Source organism: Chelonoidis abingdonii, chromosome 4 (genome assembly GCF_003597395.2).
Source record: "Chelonoidis abingdonii isolate Lonesome George chromosome 4, CheloAbing_2.0, whole genome shotgun sequence".
In the NCBI taxonomy this organism is placed as follows: domain Eukaryota; kingdom Metazoa; phylum Chordata; order Testudines; family Testudinidae; genus Chelonoidis; species Chelonoidis abingdonii.
In genome coordinates, this window is record NC_133772.1 from 107,754,016 (window position 1) to 107,772,503 (window position 18,488).

The 18,488-nt window shown below is 39.1% G+C and overlaps 1 protein-coding gene across 5 annotated transcripts in view; it reads right to left on the reverse strand.

Moving 5' to 3' along the window:
* SLC25A21 (solute carrier family 25 member 21) overlaps positions 1-18,488 on the reverse strand; it is a 387,007-nt gene that overhangs the window by 93,482 nt on the left and 275,037 nt on the right. The gene's annotated exons all lie outside the window — the stretch shown is intronic.

Below are 18,488 nucleotides of genomic sequence, written 5' to 3' on the forward strand. Positions count from 1 at the left end.
TGGACATTTAACACAGAGGTGAACAATATAAAATGCAGCTATCAATATTTTAATGAAGTCACCGTTCTTCTGCTCGTATTTTGACACGTAATGCAGAGGTTTCAGCAGCAATACTTGCAGCACATCAGCCTTATGAATAATAAGAAGATTATGATTTAAGACTGCAAACATATATGCCAGTATTTACAAGTTCTGGACAAAGGTGGTCAGCATAACTCACTGTGTTAATCTCATGCGTGCTCCAAATGGGGTTACACCCACTTCTCAAAGCTGCCAATAGAGAAAAGGAAAAAGACGCTAGAGTATACATTATTCCCCATCCCCCCACCCTTTGTTTTAAAAGCGTGTATGTGGGATGGGGGTTAAGGGGGATCATAATGACATCTTTTCCCAGTTTGAGCGTTGGATATACTGTGCTTTTGTTCACAGTTTGATTGCACTTAGAAGTCTTTGGCTACTTCCTACACAATAAGGGGACTTTGTAGAGTTAGTGATCATCTAAAACCAAAATGCGCACTCTTCCATAATAGCTCGTTTTTAAAACTGTAGAGCTGCAAAGATGCTCACTCGAGTAGCCTAGCCAAGTTCCACATCCAGGGAATTTCAGAGGTGGAAGAACATAATTTCTTGTTAGATTTTTTCAATTACTATCCCGTATAAAACACCACAGACACAAATGTTAGTAATCTCAGTTCAGAATAGCATTGTGTGAGGCAATCTACAGATTGCCATTATAACTCATGTAACATCAGCCCGGTGCATTAAATAACGCCTGCTTCAAAGAATCACCCAGACATTATTATAATCAAATATTGCTGCAATTCCTAAGCAAAAGACAAAACAAGCACGTTTATCTTTTTACTTATTTTCTTCACACATAGTATACATTAGTGTTTTAGATAGGTACTGGACCTGCCGTGCTCCAACATACAAATATGGCTTCTTATTCTGATTAGACACGATCAGATTCAAATAATAGTACAATTTTAATTAAATGATATTAAACAGCAATTTTCTTTTCCATCTTAACTGGATTCAGCAGGATCAAAAACGGTTTTCACATTTCAGCAAAAGGCATTCTTAGTTTTGCCTATCAGTGTTTCCGAAGCTGTTTGCACGACCAAATCTAAGCATTTTCTTCACTCTGGGAGACAAATTTCCAGTGATGTAATATAATTTCTTTGGGCAATTATGAAGGCAAACCCACCTCTTTTGAATGCATTTAGAAGGAAACGTTGGATCGCTCCATAGTTCTAACAAAAGCAGTTCAGGCACATGTGGGATCTCCATCTGAGGTAACCTCTTTTATTAGTGAGAGAACTTGCTGCCAAGTTGGCAAAGTACAGACTGCTGTTCTAGAGGTTTACACTCATATGAGAGTTGATGCATAACATTTTGTCTGAAAAGAACCCTTGGGAAGGTTAATAGCTGAAAATGCTTCAATGGCATCGCACAAAGTCCAACAGTAATAACAGCAACGGAATGTTGTAAGTTGTTACATTACACTAGCCAAGAAATCAAAACTGAAAAAAAAATCTTAGCACACACAAACATGTAGGATTTATACTAATATTAGTATGTTTAAGCCTTGATCATTTATACCTCAAAGTTTAAATTCAAAAGTGATGGGCTCCATTTGTTGTAAAAAGAAACCTTTTAAAAATTCACTAATAATTGAAAGAAATTGTAGACTAGTATTTACATAGAAAGCAGTCCTAAACTGTAAAACTTTTTTTCAAATGTTTTAAAACTTTCATCCTAAGCAGAAATTTAGAATAAAGGTGATTGTTTCTAAAACACTCTGGGAAAAGCTTAGGCCTCTATCCTGTAAATACTTATGCATGTGCTACCTGTACACATACAAATTATTCAACAAGACTACTCATGTGCATAAATTTAAGCACATGCATAAGTATTTGCTGGATTGGGGCCTTAATCCTGGGCTACCCCAATAGAAATAATATATATTAAAATTATTTTACTTTAGCTTTATCCTATAGCCACATACAACTGTACTGTATATTTCTTTATACTTAATAATTCTGCTCGTAAAATGTAGAGACAGAATAAACACTGTAGTAAAATAATAGTTAATTTATTTGTAGTTTATGGGGTAAAAGGATAGCTTCTTACTAAAAATGTTAAATAATATTTTTCACATTTATTTCAATTTCTTTTTTAAAGGGAGAGAAGATCTTAGTATTAAGTGAGTCCATTTGTAACACTGACACAAACAACATATTCCTTCCTTTAGGGTTTTTGGATCCATTCCTTCCCTAGTAAATCTTTTTAATAGCTTTAACAGCAATTCTAAAATACATGTCCATTACGTGCTCTTACCTAGATCTGTGAACTGGATTATTTGATTTGGAATTGCTTGCCTCAATAAAAGAAGCTTTAACTTTTTAATGTACTAGCTAACTCATCACCCATACTTGTTAAAAGAAGCTAGAGGAAGAACTGACAAGATGTTTATTTGTTTTGCTGGGGGGAGGAGCAGCAACCACAGCAGCAGGGGTAGTAGTACTAGCTATAATAAAGAAGGGTGAAAGCAGTCACTTCAAAAACAGCCTGGTCTGCTTGAAATTATTGCCTAGGGGATTGAGCACAACCTGGAGATGTACAATGCTTTTTTTCTGCTTCAAATCTATTTCTCTCTGAAAACAGTATTAACCAAATGCTCATATTTAAGTGAATTTCTTGCATTTTTGAAAGCAGGAGGACTGTGTCTTATACACTATTGGCCTTGTCGGAATTACAAAAGCTAACCTGCCTGACTAAACAGAAAGCATCATGCATTTCTGGTCTGGTTAAGATTCTGAAGTCTAAGAAGCAAAACCTGCAACTAAACATTTTTCAGAGTCAGAGTGAAAGGACGCTCACAAGATAAGGCCACAGTCCTGCCCATGCAGAGCCCTTTGAAGCACCAGGGCTTAAGAGTGCATTAACATTACCACACAAGAAGAAGCAATAGACAGTGGATTCTGTGACAAAGTGCAAATTTATTGAACATATCACCAGAAAAAGGTTCAAAACAACTGACATTTTCCTCAACTGTAACCTCTTCTCTACCAGCTTTGCTGATTCTCCAGTCTGTACAAAATGCTGCAGCAATAATTATCGCCCTCTCCCTCCCAAGTTTACCACAAAGACTTCCTGATGTTCGTAAGAGGAAGCAGTAGCCACTGTCCTCAATCCACCCCAGAAGATTACATAAACGGAGGGATTTCCAAGTTAGCTGAGGACAAGAGCCTGAAAATGGAGAGCAAAGGATGGATCCAGGAAAGGTTATGATTTCAGGTGGAAGCCATGTAAAAATGGCCATTTTAAAAGCTTTTCTTTTTGAGATTTTTGGTGTTTATTCAAAACCTAAACTCCAAGCTGTAAATCTCTGTGATCCAAAATCAAAGAAGCTATGATTAAGTGACTCATATTTGTGCAGCTATACAACTGCCATTTGTAGGACAAATAATCCCAGGTCCTTCTCACTTTGACATCATGAAAGGGGTAATCTGTATGGACAGAAGCTGCCCTGGAATGACTCCTCTAATGAGTAAGGCACAAATAAACTCCTCTTCAACATGAAGGATGCTCGTTTTCTTTTGCCATCTCTGTTGCCCATTTCCCGTTAGTAGTCATCATAAAATTCAATGAAGCAGTTTCTGTGCAATATCCTATTTCATAGCATGATCATATGTCACTAAAAATCACACATCTGTTTCCACGGTCTGTCCCACCGTCCTTGCTGATTTTACAAAATCCAGTGTTTTCTCCATTTTTGTTCCCATGATGCTTCCCAGCGACCCCTCCCTTTGCAAAAGTCTGCAATAGTGGGGAACAGAGTGACCAGATTACACGAACAAAATATCGGGACACATGGGGGGGGGGCAGGTCCGGAGTGCCGCCGAAGCAAAAAAAGAAAAGCCCCGAGCCAGAATATTGGGACAAATGGCATCTCGACCATACTTCCGTCAGGACGTGGGACAAATGACTGAATATTGGGATGGTCCTGATTTTATCGGGATGTCTATTCACCCTAATGGGGAAAGAGAGGCTGAGGTGTTACTTGGCTGAGGAGAAGAGATACCTTGTATTCTCTCCCTCCTATAAGTTGTCAGTTCTACTGTTCCTCAACAAGATAGTCTTCTGGGTGCCTAACAGCATAAGTACTTTAGTTTTTTTTTTTGCTTTCAAAGTCTGTTCACCCAGCTCTTACTAACCCTCCCCCATTTGATACCAAGTGCTGTGTAAGGCTTTCTGTAGCGATGTGGTCACCCGCTCTGGCCCTGAAAGGGTTACAGCCAGCCCTGGGAGAGGACTGGGGTTGTGAGCCAAAGACTAGGCTGATGGGGGAGGCAGCCACAGCTGGGGCCACGCCCCAATCAGGCCACAGTTGGCCCTATAAAAGGCTTTGGGCCAGGAGCTCAGGCAATCTCTCTCTAGCTGTGGAGAGAGATGGGCCTAGCTGCTTGGGACCTCAGCAGGGCACCTAGAGTGGAGCAGGGCTTGGGATAGGCCAGAGGAGCTTGGGAGCTCCAGGTTGGAAACCCCCCAGGCTGCAGGCCTTGGTAAAGGCCAGGAAAGGTACTGGGGTTACGGAGGTGCAGCCCAGGGTAGGCAAAGGCAGCAGGTCCAACCCCCCCTTGCTGATGATGAGTGGTATAGACTGCAGCCTGCCCTAGTGAGCAGGGGCTAGATGGTGACTGGCAGTAGCCACTGAAGTGAGGTGGGGGTAGAGGGTTAGAGGTTCCCCTGGGTGGGGAGACCCAGAGAGTGGGGGTACTGCCAGGGTGCAACACCCAAGGCAAAGGGGCACTGGGGTCCAGGAGGGACATGGGGGCCTGAAACAAGTGGGATACTGGCCGGCAGAGGGCGCTCCAAGGCTGGAAAAGCTAATTCCCTGGATGACCAGCAGGAGGCACCATGCCGGTGAGTCGCCACATCGCTACACTTTCTCATAGCCTCATGGACTTTAAGGAGAGAAAGAACCATCATGATAATCTAATATGACTTCCTTGTATATTTCAAGTGACAGAACCTCACCCACCCACTCTTGTAATAGACCTGTAACCTCCAGCTGAGTTACTGAAGTCTCAAAACACGATTTAAAGACTTCAAGTTATAGAGAATCCATCATTTACACTAGCTGAAGCCTGCAAGTGACTCATGTCCCATGCTGCAAAGGAAGGTGAACCCTCCCTCTCCCAGGGTCTCTGCCAATTTGATCTGGGGGAAAATTCCTTCCTGATGCCAAATATGGTGGTCAGTTAGACCCTGAGCATGTGGGCAAGACCCACCATCCAGAGACCTGGAAAAGAATTATCTGTAGAAACTCAGCACCCTCTCCATCTAGTGCCACATCGCCGGCTACTGGAGATATTTGTCACAAGCTTTTCAATCTATGTTAAAATTGCTATAATGTCCTTATAATCAAAAAGGGGTAAAACAGTACTTCATATCTCTATTTAAATATACTGTCAGCAACCAAACCTAGTTCACACAGACTTATAGAGTCAATCCTGGCTCCATGAAACTCAATAGAAGTTTTGCCCATTGTCTTCAATGAGGCCAGGATTTCACCCATGAATTCCAGAGATTCTTGGTGCTCAGTATTGTGCTGCCAATACACCAGTTCTGCTGCTGAGAAGATCAGAGGGAAAGAAAAATGTGTGCTCTCTCTCTCACAAGAAAAAATAGCATTTGGACCATATTCATGATCTTTGTTAATGAGTGAGTCTTCTGTCTCCCCTTTAACTTACACACCCTTGTTATGTCTAACTAAGATGACAGCTGCATTGTGCAATTTTAAGATGTAAATCAAATCCTTGATATTTCCTTCCATGATTGCAAAGTAGTGAAAGCATTTATATGCATAATGTAAATATATAACTTTGGGTAGTCAATCAATTTAGATGATATTACTGCTGGATGAAAAATTATTTGGCATAGCAACAAAAGCAAATTAAATCTTCTGGGCAATGCAAATTCTAAAAAAGCTTTTAAACTTGTATAGCTTTCTGAAATTTAAGGTCAACAACTAGAACTTACACTTTAATTAATTTCCTGTGATTCCAGACATACCTAATTGCAGTTGCTCCTATAAGCATAACTAGATTTGAAAATGGATAGTCTGAGGCTATATTTTTAGCTGTTTACATGCTTATATTCAACTATAACTGGATCACAATTTAAATAGCTATCAAATCTGTTAACTTAAACATTTACTCTGGTGCCATTTGTTAGTGCTGTATATGGATGCAGATTTGCACAGCTACTATACATGCTGCATATGGCATTACTAGTGCTTAAATTTCATGTGAAACCTGATATTATAAAATGGACATTGATAAGGTAGTTTATTCTACTATTTGGCACAAGTTCTTCAGGTTGTTTATATTACTTATGGGATAATAACTAAATTGAGAGTATAATTCTGCCGTTTATTTTAACAGTAAATCCTTCAATTCACACAAGCTGTTGAACAAATGAACATTACATTTCAGAGAAAAAACCTAATTATTTTAAGCCATAGATATAAATTATGCCAATATATGCGGTTATATTTTAAGTATTATAGTACTGCAATGATGATATTTTAAGTACAAGGCCATAAAGAAACATAGCAGAACAGTAACATTATAGAAACAGGCAAGGGGCAGAATTTTTTTTAAAACTATATTGCATTTTAGACCTAGATTTACTTTTGACTCTCTACAGAGCTATCAGTTTTCTCTTCTGTTAACTACTTGTTTCACAAATGATAAATCATTAGTACAGATAGACATACTGCAAAAAAGTATATTCCAACATTTATTTGAATAAAAACTTCATTTACTTTGATTGGATTCATAATCCCTGTGATTTACTTTCTGTGACATTTGGAGGAGCAAATATTTGTGGAAAGGCAAAATGTTTCAGTTATGTACACAAATATGTATTTGTATGAGTATTCACAATGGATATACTTGTATAGCTATCTTGAAAGCTCTGTGTGGGTTTGGGAATAACCTAATTTGGAAGTTGAATTCTATGCAGATTAGGTAACCAATCACAAAGTTACAAATATAGTAATGAATACACATGGTAGAGCTCACAACCAATCCACAGACGGAAGTATTTTCTTGTCAATGAATAATTTAAAAAATGAACAAATACTTAAAAAGCAAAGTCAGTTCAGAGATAAATTAGCTCCTATTTCAGTCTAATAAAATGTAGTTCCCTGTGAATAGTTCACCTAGTTCCAGTCATGAGTGTGAGATTACAGAACATTTTCTTTATGCTAAACAAGTTGATCCCACTTCACTGTAACCTTTTTGTATTATTACACTTCTTGGAGTTTTTGTCTCACATCAGTTACTCAGCAGTTTGAATGGTATTGCATGGTAGCTTGTGTTTTTTATCTGGGCAGGGAGGAGGCCTGGATGCGAAGATATGTACTGGGGAAAGGCAAGTGAGATGAAGGAAAAGTAGCAGTCACATTCTTGGGTAAAGGATATTGTAAAAGTTAGGTGAGTTACAAACAATTTAAAAGAGAACTGCACCATATGATGTTCAGGGTAGATAGGAAGATAGAAGAGGTTAGGCTGAGGAGTAGCAGCAGACTTAATGCTTTTGTTTTTTCCTTTGCTTTGAACAGCCAGCTAGGACTGGTAGTAACTACATGACTCGGAAAAAAGGTTTATAAATGTAAGTCACAACACCCAGCCCCAGTTCAGATCTTCTTATGTTCAATAAAAAATGGACAGTGATAGGTGGTGTGGATCTGGCAGAATTCTGGGTGGTAAAAAATGGAGGAAAGGGCAGGAGGATTGCCTCAGACCTATCAGGACTGGAAGGATTCTTCCTAGAAAACAGGAAGGATGATCTAATTATAGCCCAGGACTGGGACTCAAGAGGTCGTATTCTGGTCTCTGCCATGGACTTCTTGTGTAGCCTTAGGCAACCCAATCAATGTGTCTTGATTTACCTATTTGCAAAGCCCATAATGCTTTCTTTCCACACAGGAGTGTATTGTGGCCTGATAACTACTCTGAGACCCATATAGAAGGTACTAGAGACATATAAAGTATAAATGCAAACAATACAAGTAAACATTTGCCATTATTACATTCTCTTACTGGGACCTGAGTGAAATGCACAGTGGTCAGTCCCAGTGCAGAAAACAAGTTAAGAGCCCGAAGAAGAAAAAGAAGACCCAGTTCTTGTAAAGTAGAAAAAATTTAACAATATATCAGGATAAAACCAAGCACAATTAGGTCTCCTCCGAAGTAACAAAATAAGGTTTAGAACTTGTATTCTATTACTAGAGCATTCTGTAGAGGCTTGATATACCATCAGGTGGTTTCACTGAACTATTATGTATTGTAAAGTTTTGCATATATATGCTTGAATATTTGCCTGCATATTCAAGGCAAAGAACATCTTAAGACATCCGAATCTACCCTGGAATGTGTGTGGAGTTAGTCAAACCACAAACTTTGTCTCAGATTTCAAAACAAGGGCACAGAGATTCCTCTTTAATTTTCAGACTGTAAGAGAACTGTGAAATCAATGCCCAACAGTCACTTTGCATGGTGTTCATCAATAAAGGAGGCAGTTTCTTGTATTGTTGTATATTGCACAGGAATTTTTAGCTTTATGGCTGAGTGGAAGTGTTCCATCAGTAAACTAGTCATCACTAGGACAGATGTACTATCTCAAAGGCAACATAATAACCAGCCCAAACATTCTCCCATCCTACATCTAAATTCATGGATAAGACCACCACCTCCAACCCATAATTCAGTTTCCCCCAAACCCATGTCCATTCCAGTCCCAATCCATCGCTGCTCCCTCCCCACACATTTACACGATAACCTTCTTGGTTGGACCCCACTGCACTTAGTGCTCTCCGGCTATTTACACCCTACCTCTGATGGAAATAGAATAGCAGTAGGGCAGGGGAGAGAAATGGATTGCCCAGTGAATGAGAAAACAAGAGAGGGAGGGCTTTCTACAACTGAATAAGCAGCATTATTTAAAATACAAACTAGCCCTCCAAACATTTTGTAATTTGCCCTTTACCAGGGAAGATGCTTCAAATAATGGAGGAAGACAAAGCAAGTAAAACAATTAGAAAGTGATTTTTCTTTGCATTGTCTGCAATATGTCAACTCAAGAAAAAAAAATGTGTAGGTGAAGCCAGACAGCACTCATACCTGACAAGGGAGAAAAATATACTTGTGCTTAACACACTGGAAGAAACATTCAAGGACACCTCATTCTTCGGTAAAGACTGTCCCCATAGGGCTACTAAGATTGAGTGCAGTTTAAGTTATTAGAGCTTCTGAGGTCTGGCTCTAACTTGTTCATGAAATTTAAAAAAAATATTTTATCTGGAAGAAATTTATCCCTGTGCAGAGAAGCAGAAAAGGCCTCTGCACCACCAAACTCCTTGTCTGAAGTTTTAAGTGGTTCAGCAGTGCTTTGAGTTGGCTCTCTGCATGGGGGTGAATTTCACCCTTTGTAATTAGGTGCAATTATCTTATTCAGGGAGGTTCCTCATCCCTTTTATATTTCTCATTCCTTTTAAAAACACCTTTCTTTTATTCTTTGTGTTCCAGCTGAGAAGTCTACTAGTCAGTGAAAAATCCAGGAGGGAGAAGGAAACCAGCCCTAACATTTCTTGTCCAAATTATGATAAATCAGATCAATTACTTTGCTCTTGTCCCTTCCCAGATGAAGAGCTGTGAGGAGAACCTGTTACAAACAAATCTTCTGACAACCTGATACAGGTGAGGAGCAGAATCCATTATGAAGTTCTCTTGGGCAACCTCATGGTAATTTCAGTTATTTTATTTACTGCTCCAATACTACATGGATAAAGGCTCTAAAAATACCTCAGATACAAAGATAAATTTACAAATCCAAGTCTTCTCCCTGATGTTACCCTATCATAACCCTGATTCATTAAAAAATAAAACAACAATATGAGACCACCGGGAGAAAAAAAGGTGCAGTGACCTTTTATTAGGAGTGAAGCTCTAAGGAATTAAGTCTTTTTCTCCACACACTAATGTGACTTCTCCTTTATGTTGCACAATGCAAGACAAAACATACAGTAGCTAAAAAGGCAAAACCAAGAACTTTGTTCAGAAATAATTACAAGGCACTTACAATGTTTGGCAAAAACAGAGATGCATGAATTAAACCTACCCAGGAGGAGGCCTAACTTGCTCATGGAACAGTTCCATGGAAATGTGCTACAGTAATTACGCTGTTGGTTAACAAATAAATATAGCTTTTGTCAAATTAACTCTCAGCCTTGGGGTGCTTTTTGGCTCTTTGTTGTTCCTGGGTTCCCTGACATGGGGTGGTGTAGGGGGAAAGGGGCTGTCCAGCAGCTACAACTGTCCAGGAAGCATCAACCATTACTTTCAGATGTGAACCGTGAGAACTGTCCAATACTTGATTACCCTTTAGAAACTATTATAATGACTCCACCCAGATGCTCTAGACCAGGGGTCGGCAACCTTTCAGAAGTGGAGTGCCAAGTCTTCATTTATTGATTCTGATTTAAGGTTTCACGAGCCAGCAATACATGTTAAGATTTTAAGAAGGTCTTTTTCTATGTCTATAATATATGTAAACTAAATAAGGTTTTAAAAAGCTTCATTTAAAATTAAATTAAAATGCAGAACCCTGCGGACCGGTGGCCTGGATCCAGGCAGCGTGAGTGCCACTGGAAATCAGCTCGTGTGCCGCCTTCAGCACATGTGCCATAGATTGCCTATCTCTGCTCTAGACAGTGCGGATGAGGGAGGCTGAACATAGGAACTGCCTGGGGTGTGATGAACTCGCAGATTTATAGATCCTAGCTGCAAATGTATTGTCTTATATGATAGGGATAAATCATGCATACAAATCGTACATCAAAGTTGTGAAATGGGCTACAAATGCAAGAAAATATAAGGTATTCAACAGTTTAACAAATGGAGTTCCTCACCTGGGGTACCATTTGGTCTAGGACTGGCCCTGAGCACAGCTCTGCCTGCCTCCTGTGGTGGGAGAGGTCAGCATGAATACATAATATGCTTGGGATTTTATATTGGCTTCCTGTATGCATCTGGGTGCAATTTAAGATGTTGGGGATGATCTTTAATGTTCTGAGGGATCTGAAATGTGGATGCTTGAGAGACTGCAGACAGAGGTTAGGGATCTATTTCAGGAGTAGGCGAGGGTCTGTGGCCTCCAATGTGAAGGAAGTCAGACTGTATGATCACAGTGGTCCCTTCTGACCTTGAAGTCTGAGTCATGGCAGGTAAGATCAAGTGGGAAGCACGTATTGTAAGAACCCTAGACGTATAGGTCCCAGGATATGAGAGAGATAAGATGGCTGTGGTAATATCTTTTATTGGACCAACTTCTGGTGGCCAAAGAGATAAGCTTTCAAGCTGCATAGCGCTCTTCTTCAGGTCTTTACTAACCTTAAGATTATGTTGAGAATTTTGGTTGCCTCAATCAACCGATAAATAAAATCAAAGCTATCCTCAGTTATTCTGAAAAGCCTTCTACCAACAAAGGCTGGTCTACTTGTAGGTGTCTAAAATAAAGCATGCCTTTGATGAACTGCTAGAATGCTGAGAAGTTATTCTAGAGTTCATACTGCTAATTATTTGCTACTACATTCAAGCAGGAGATTCATTATGAAATGATCTCTAATTTTAGATCAGTCAAAATATTAAATTATGTATCTCTAGTAAATCCTAATTACCGGTAAGTTTTATATCCAGCAAGGAAAGGTTTCAGATTTATTTTAATTCTTACAAAAAGGGCTATGTATTTCTGAATCTTTTTCTTTATGAGGTTTCAATTTCCCTTTTGGTAATCACACAGCACCTTTCCATCTGACCCGGACGACAGGAAAATGGCTACTACTTTATGGTTTTCTGGCAAGAGATTTTTTGAATTTATGGTTTTCTGGCAAGAGATTTTTTGAACGAGAAATTAACATCCCTTTTCAGTTTTCATTAACATTCTGAATTCTTTTGTGAGATTAACCCCTCTATTCCCTGGTGTATTACTAGCTTTTTTCATATTGTAAGGAATTGGCAAAGAAAAAGTTGTACACCACAACACAGCACACATTAAATTCACTCCCTACTGCCAATGTGGTATAGTCACCTGAAGATTTTTCCCCTGTAAAAGAAAGGAAATAAGTCAAGACAGTTTAAAATATGAAAACAATATAAAATATGAATTGCATTTTAAGTGGAAAATTGCCAACAGCAAGCTGCACTAAGTCAAGTATTGTAAGTAATGTTAATTTGAGTATTCATCCCGCTTTCAACAGCTGTACTAAAAATATATATTTCAAAAGGGGGACAGTTTCATTAAAGCAGCAGAGGGGATTTAGCCACATATTGAAATGAGTAGCTAAATCCCATGCACAGCTTCACATATCTTTACCTGTGTGTCTATTGTTATCAAGAGACAAAACCATTTTAAGTGACATACAGTATTTTACATAACTTAAATGTTGCCTAGAGTAATCATTTTTATATGAAGATATTCACTCACTCCATGGAAAAATTACCTTTTTTTTTTATTATTAGCTGTAGATAGCTGAACCACCAAAGACACAATTAAAACAACATTATAACTCTGAAATGAATCCTCTAAAGGTAGGAAATTTAGCATTAAAGCCTGAAATTCTATTCTTACCAACCCCGCTGTGCACCAGTATTACAGCTTATATGATATTCACTATCAGTTTGTGCTTAGCAGCCCCTGCAATTCTTAACATACAGTAGTACATAACAAGGCAAGTTAAGGGTAAAATTTCAGGTGAAACTCTACGACTTTCTTTGCTTTGGTGAATTTAAGTCAAACTACTAACAATATCCAAATAGTTTTAAAGGTTCTCTTGTATATAATTCTACTCTACCTTAAAAAAATCTCTAAAAGCATTTTATTAGAGCTGAAACAATAGATTGTCTATCTGATTTAGAATGGATAGATGCGTAGCCACATTTTAAGGGAATTTTTGATGCAACAGATTACATTTTCTCCTACAAAGCCACTGAACAAACCTCTGACATCATACATGATAATTTCACATTAATCCATAGCAATGTTAATGTAGATGTGTACTAATAAATACAGTGAGGAAGAGATTCTGTGCCAGAGCAGTGGCTAGCTACTTTTAGACTTCAGTAGCCCTGCTTGTATTGAGCTTTTTCAAAATTTCCCTTCTCCCATCCCCCCCAAAAACCCAGCTCAAGATAATCCAGTCCAGGCTGCACACTAATGGCCAGAAAATTGCAGTTTTAGTACCAAAACCTGTTTGAATCATAGTTACTAAAAAGGTGTCAGGATATCATTTTTTCCACACATAGAACTTAAAAAAACCTCACCTAAATGGAAGTTTTTGTTATTTGTAAATATATTTTGAAAACTACCAAAGTTCAGCCTTTAATATTTTTTACGGTCAAGTTATAAACTCCTGAAAACAGGACTTAATACCGTAATGGAAACCCGAACAGACCCCTGACAACAGCAGAGCTAGCCTGCACCTCTATAACACAACACACTTTCCCAGCTGAAAAAACTAGCCCGTTACCCAGGATAGTGTTGAAAAAGGAGCCCTGTTATTTTAGGAGAGACAGTTACTTGAGAATTGGCACAAAATGGTGAAAATTAGAAAAGAAGGTTGTTTTTTTCCAAGTCAATCTAACTACTCCATAAAGTAATGCACAAATCATTAATTATAATGAGTCATAACAATGATTTGTGATCTTCCAAGTTTTCATTTCATGCCCCTCTGTTTTTCTTTAAAGACAGGAGGAAAGACAAAGACTGGAAAGTTTGGGTCATATGGATCACGGCACCACTGCTATGTCTGGAATTTTCTTATAAATATCCTATTGCTCTGAGGTTCATAGGCCTGACTGAAACAGCAGGGACAATCTCATTTGTACTTTTATAGTTGTAGAGGGATTTGCAAGAGTTAACGCAATTTTCCATAATATTTCTTACTGACTCCAGGAATAAAAGAAGAGTTCCCTTTGTAATCAGTATCTGAAACATAGTGAAACCTAAAGAAGAAAAAGGCCTTCTTTTAGGTTTAACAAGATTTTTCAAAGTGCTGATAATTTTAAAGGTACAAAGCAAGATAATTTTTGAAAAAGGGAAAGGATTACAGCCAAATGTTTGTGGGAAGCAGTCACAGCAGTATTCTGAGGGACATACTTTGTAGCAAGTTTTACTGCCTCTTTGCAACTTTATGTCTTTTTTACGTTGTTTTTTTTTAAACACTGTTAAGTGACTGATTCTAACCTCATGAAAATTTTCACATCAAAGAAACATCTTAAGGCTCCATTCACAATGGTTTTATACCTCTTTCACCCTCAAAAAACTAAATGTGTTATTTTAGCCATCAGCTGGAGTTGAGCACAATCTCTCCCTTTTTCACATTCACAGAAGTCTTTTAAAACCACTTTGTTCGTGTTCTTCTTCAGTCATCTCCTGTGGGTAGCCCACACAAATATGGTTCACTCTTGTCAATTGTTTAGGCCCATCCACAAAGAATATATATATATGCAAAGCTCATTCAGATATTGGCATGTACTAATTTGTGATGGACTAATGGTTTCTCGTGCTTTGATTCTTCATCACATTCAGTACTTGTACCATCAACCCAGGGACCAAACCCTGTGGGGTCAAGTGGGTCAATCTATGGCAAACTAAAGCTTCACAGATAAAGCTGCAGTGATAGTAACTGATTATCTTAAAAAGACACATACTTATTTTAAAAGAGATATTTGAAAACTAAATATTTCTACTTGTTCCTACATGATTAGTAGATATCATGCTATAATAAGCTTGATTTTGCCTTCTTTGGGCCATAAACTCCCCTTTGCTGCATGATGTAAGAGAGGACAAAATATGGCTGAGAAGTGTACAAGGAAGAGAGTAGTGACTTGTTGGCATGTTACCCCCCCACCACACTTTTATATGCAGGGCAGTGTCTAATAAGCATAGCCTAGCCCTCAGGCAGCTGCAGCACCCTGGGTATATGTCTAACATTGCTGCAGCAGCTACTTCAAGAAGAAATTCTCTCCTGCATCCTTCACTTAATGCCATTAAGGTGGGCAAAGGGGATGCACCATGTAGATTCTCCCTTCCCCCACACACTCCAAAAGATGCTCCAGCAAAATGATGAGAGGAAGTTGGGGCAAGCTGCAGCTGTACTGAGCTGCTGCCATTTGCCTCTCCCTGCCTGCCTAGCCCCAGTCCGGAGTTTGAAGAGCTGGTACTGGGAAGGAACCTGAAACTCCATTCCTCTGATCCTATACCACCAACCAGGGGAAACTTGGTTCTTCTCCTACCTCCCCACTAGGGATGCTCCATGCCAGCCTGGGGAGCTCTTTCTAAGTCCCCACCAAACACCCAACACTGGTTATGGGAGACAGTTAATCATCATCCTCATACACTTAAGGGGACACATTCCCCAAATGACCACTCAGCCCCACCAGCAAAGAAGATCCCCTCCCCACTTGACCAACCATCCAATAACCAGAGGTCACAGGTGTAACAGGAAGAAAGCCTGAGACCTAAGCCCTCGTATCAGAGGCCTGGTACGAGGCAGGGTGCTCACCTCTCACCACTGCTGTCAGCAGAGACCACAGACACATCTATCACCTTGCTGCCACATGTCGGGAGCAGCTTTCAGCAAGGAGAGTCACCAAAAGAAGCCTCCATGAGGTGTTGGAGAGTGGGAAATATGGTGGATTTAGGGAGCATCAGGAAGAGTATGGCAATAATTTATTTTTGAGGTTGGAGGGAAAAGAGCAGTTTCCCCAAGGAACATGGTATGTGTCACTGTGAAGGAAAACTTTGCAGAAGGCTCTTTTCAAAATGTAAGCAGCATGTCACTGCCCCATTTTCTGTTCCACCACTAATCCTGAACACGTAAGGGGGGAAAATGCAGTACTGTAATTTTGAAAGTAAATTTTCCTCTTCATCACTTTGTTGCATGGAAGGGGATGATATGGCTCTATATGACATTTGGATTAATATACTTTGTATTGGTGTATTATATTGCTTTAACACAGTCATAGGCCTCCTATGTTATTACTGCCCATATTACAATACTTCAAAACCATCAGCTTTCAAAGAAGATAAAAGTTGCTTGTAAACTCTATTATATATGTGTACTGTAACTTTTCCCTTCCTAACAGCCCAACACAAAAGTCTTTTTTAAAGGATCTAGTAATTTTTTTTAAAGGATACTGTCAAATGAGAATGTTTGCAATGAGTTCTCAGCAGGATTTGCAAAACAAACACTATGGCCCACATTACACTTTCACGTGACGAGGAAAACACCAACGTTCTTAATGCGTTTTCTTCACACCGTCTTCTCTGGTGAGAGAGACTTGGGAGGCTGCAGATCTCTTGAGTCCTCAGGATTGGGAACTCTTCTCCAGGTAGGGACAGCCTGCAGAGTTGGTTCCTGCTGCTTCACTGGTCCTGTCAGCATAGCTCCTGCAGAATATGCCCCCTGCTGTTGTTCAGTATTAACAGATACTGAAGGCTATGCAATTGAAACTGGATTATAAAGCAGAAGATGCTGCCCTCCAGACCAGCACCTTTGCAGTTCCACTACTTCTCACTTTGTCCCCACCCCTTAAGAGATATTCCTGTGTGCAGTTCCAGTGGAAGGGCTTTTCTGCATGGGAGAGGGATGGTGTGGCAGAGGCAGTGCTTACTCCCTTCCAAATGGATAGGTCTTCAGCATGGATCAATATGAGTCATTCTGGCCATGTATAAGGGCCAACCAAATCTGGCATCCTGCCTCTGTCTGTGGACAATTTTATTAGAAGGTGAAAAAAACCACAGTGCACCTAGTCAATTGAACAATACTGTGTATAGGGGAATAAACCCTACTTTATGGTTAGTTTCCTAACACAGAAGGCTTGATTGCTCTTGTTTTCACATAAGCAACTATATAAGTCTTGCTAGTCTAAAAATTATTCACCCCTTTACAAAAAGATCACCCACAGTATTGCTTTCAGTAATCTCTTTACAAAAAGATCACCCACAGTATTGCTTTCAGTAATCTCTAGCAGCACTTAACTGCAATAATGCTACAGGTTTTTTGCTATGAGTGAAGAAGTACTCCCTGAAAACTGCACAGAACAGGCAGAACCTGCAAGTCATTAACGTCATCAGTTCCCCACATTCTGATCTCACCATTTCAAAACTTTTTCATGCTGGATATCAGAAAGCTGTGCAAAACACAGTATAATCTATAAGCCACAAATTGCTTCAAATATAAAAGACAGGGAACCCTGACAGGTTCAGAGATGCTGTTAATTAGGGTACTTCTATTTTTTTTTCCTTTCCTTTCTCCCTATAATCACAATAAGCTCAGTTTTAAAGCGTATCAGAAAAGAAATGGTTTTTAGGGGTTTGGATAGAAAAAGGATGGTGGCTGGGTGAAAATGTTATACTTTAACATTACAATTTAAATTTCCAGCCTCTGTGTTCAGCTCACCATTCTCTTACTCATTAATGTTACTCATCTAAGCATAAATCAATAGATTGACATGAGCCACAGAGCTTAGATACCAATTTAACACTTCTGCATAAATTTAGAGAGGAGAATAATAAAATCACTTAGAATTTATTATTTCTAGAATGAGCAGACACAAGTCTTTGAGGATTAATTTCATGCTGTGGGTTAAATTTCACTCTCACGATAGGCCAACTGTTGCCTGAGGCTCTACAGATAATGAACCTGCCAAGGGATTAGCAAGGAAACACTTGTGTTGTTATAAAGCACATACACTTCCCTTTCTAACCAAGTTCATCCTACATGGCATTAACAAATTACTCTCTCTCTGTCCATGTTTCAGTATAATGTGAGCCTGTGAATGACCCTGAACCAATTGGACATCAGATAAGATCTTCTCAATGCATAAATGGCTATTAAATTTGTCTGAAAAACCCAGACCTCCTGTAGTGAAAACATGAGACATTTTATCTTTTCAGAACTCTGTAAGAGCCACAGAAATATTTTACATGTAGACATATGTCTACAATATGTCAGCTGGCACAATCTAAAAACATCTTAAAAATAAATGTATGCAAATGAATTAGCTATAACATTGGAACTATAGAGATTTTTTGGAAGAATTAGCCTACCCTAAACAGTCTAAGCTAATCTAACCAAAGAAGTTAAGGACTTTGCATCACTGTTTAAACAACTGATTTGCTCAACAGATCAGACACAGTAATTTCTAATATATATATATATATATATATATATTCCAGGTTCTCCAGTACCTGGAGAAGAGCTGGAAGAGCTGGACAGCACCTGGACCAGACATGATCCACACCTACTGGCTAAAGAAATTAACAGCAGTGCATGAACGCCTAGCAGCACAGATGAACCAGCTGCTAGCAGCAGGCTCCCACCCAAACTGGCTAACACAAGGAAGGACAGT